At 34.8% G+C, this 2,500-nt stretch overlaps 1 long non-coding RNA gene across 1 annotated transcript in view; it reads left to right on the plus strand.

The window, feature by feature from the left end:
- The window catches only part of LOC144978143 (uncharacterized), an 8,510-nt gene extending 6,910 nt beyond the window's left edge, over positions 1-1,600 (plus strand). Inside the window, exon 4 of the long non-coding RNA XR_013646471.1 lies at positions 1,386-1,600. This is a non-coding gene — a long non-coding RNA (uncharacterized LOC144978143). The remainder of the gene's footprint in view (positions 1-1,385) is intronic.
- The last annotated feature ends 900 nt before the right edge of the window (positions 1,601-2,500 follow it).

Below are 2,500 nucleotides of genomic sequence, written 5' to 3' on the forward strand. Positions count from 1 at the left end.
TTAATTGCAACAAACTTTGGTTAATCGCAACATATTTTTTTTGCCCTCAAAAAGTGGTAAATTAAAGAAATCAATGTAACAAAATATCATGATTAAATTTCATCATGGAAGAAACGTGACAGGTTGAAAAATTGAGAGTGAGCGGGATTTAATGCTATAGTAGTGTGTCACAACTTTATTTTAGACAAAAGAGGGCGGGGCTTTGTAGTTTGGGTTTGTTATTTCATCTGTGGCCATTAAATAGGCGTTGAGGGTGCTGGTCATAGTCTTTAAAAGAGGAAGACAATGCCATTTTAAAAGAGAGACTCAGCGATATCCTTTGTTTTGAGATTGACAACTGTGCAATGTATCCAACGAGTTTGGTGATAACTTACTGTCTCTTGTCATGGCTAATCTCTTTGACTCTTACAAATGTTGAGAACAAAAGAGTGAAAGTGGATCAAATCTGAATAAGATGTAGACTTGCATCAAAGCTGCTTTTGCTTGACATAATCCATACAGGCTGCCATAGGGTTTTTTAATTCAATCATGGAGCTCAGTCTGTGGCGGACTAAGAACAATTTTTACAACTGGTTTGAATTTACCATATATGTGTACAATGTTGCAATAGTGGACTGGAATCCCAACTTCGGTTAATTGCAACTTCAGTTAATTGCAACATTTTCGCTGATCCCAAGGTGTTGCGATTATCTGGATTGGACTGCATATTGAGCTTGATAAACTTGAGCTGTTATACAGAGCGATATCCACTCAACGTGCTCAAAGTGCTTTACAAGAAAACAACGAGAACACTTAAAATGTAGGATGAAACATGATGCCTGTTTGGCGATGTTATTATACATTCTCACAGACAACTCTGTTAATGGCCTGATACTCATTTTACACTTGAGTACAGTAAGAGCATGTGAGTAAAGAGCATTTTCCAAGGACTCAAATATGCACCACTCAGCGTGGGACTCGAAGCTAGGACTTTCGAGGGCGAGTGTCATAGCACAAGACCAAATAGCCGCACAAAAAAAAATATTACATTTTAATCAGGCAAAATCCAAAGACAGAACTTTGTCATTCTCTTTTCATCTCATATTTGTGCAATCATTAGTTATACAATAATGTGACCACAACTCTTTGGGAGAACATTTTGCCAAATATTTGTTGAGTATACTTAAACTACCAAGTTTTGATCTGGATTAAAACATGGTGTATCTGTTCCTACTCGAACTAATTCCCTTTTGTCTTACTTTTTTCTAGTAAATCTAGAAATTTTTGACTACCCCATTTACTCCTATTTATCGGGGCTCATATGACCTAAATGTGTTACAAGTGCCGACAAGCCCCTTAAAACAAAACTCACCATTCATTCCAATTGTCTCCTCCTCCTGTTGCAGATCCTCATCAAATCTTTTACGTGAGTGACGTAACATTCAAGAAGTGATAATACACTTGAAACAGAAATGGAACTATCTATGTCAAGAAGTGAACAACTCTTCATCGGATGATTTTGGAATACATATCTTTCTTCATTTGAAGTTTTCAAACACTAATTCAACATATTGAAAAACTGCTACCGATAATTTTATTTTTATTTAAGGTTCGTAATGATGTTGAAATTCTCCATTTATCTGGCTCATTATAATTTTAATGCGCAGCTTAACAATCAATATTATTTCTCCCTCCGTCAATCTCTCAATTTTACTGTACTCATTCGTTAATCCTTACAAACTTCTGTCAGATCACTCTTCTCTGATTTTGGATACATATCTTTCTTCATTTCGTTTCACACATCAACTTTACTATTTTATCTTTTCCTTTCTGTTTTTTTTTCTTCAATATATCTTCTCTTCTTCTCCTTCTCTCTCTTCTTCTTCTCTCTTTCTCTCTCTTTTTTTCCTCTCTTTCTCTCTTCTCTCTATCTCTGTCTCTTTTTTCTCTGTCTGGCTCGCTCTCTGTGTGTGTTTGTGTGTGTGTGTGTGTGTTTGAGAGAGAGAGAGAGAGAGAGGGAGAGAGAGAGAGAGAGAGAGGAGAGAGAGAGAGAGAAACTGTGCGTTTGATTTATTTATATTAGGAATATAACTCTCACAATTATTTTATAAACATTGGACCTCAATGTATAAACTGTAATCGAGAATGCTCGCTTACTAAGTCTAAAAGTTTTTTACTGGTTATGTTTCTTGACTTAAATGATTTGCTCATTAGTTTTATGGAATAAACAGCAGGTAATTCAGTAGTTAATTATTAGTATCTAGTTTAGCTTACATACCACAAAACTAAATTTGTTTATGTATTATGATAATAGCATCGATAATAAGTGATAGACAATAGTAGTAATTATGATAAAAATCCTACTTGATGTGTCAAGTGATAAGAGGGATGTGAGGTAACAATTTATAAAAAGAAAATAAAAGTAGTCCTTCAGAGCTGTATGTAGGTTTCTCTATCAATATAAGGACAGTAGTTTTATTTTATGGGGATATATAGCCTGTCAAGTAAATTTATGCATGGC

The sequence above is a fragment of the Berghia stephanieae genome, chromosome 1 (genome assembly GCF_034508935.2).
Source record: "Berghia stephanieae isolate SIO BIC M18660-M18661 chromosome 1, UCSD_Bste_1.3, whole genome shotgun sequence".
Taxonomy (NCBI): Eukaryota; Metazoa; Mollusca; class Gastropoda; order Nudibranchia; family Aeolidiidae; genus Berghia; species Berghia stephanieae.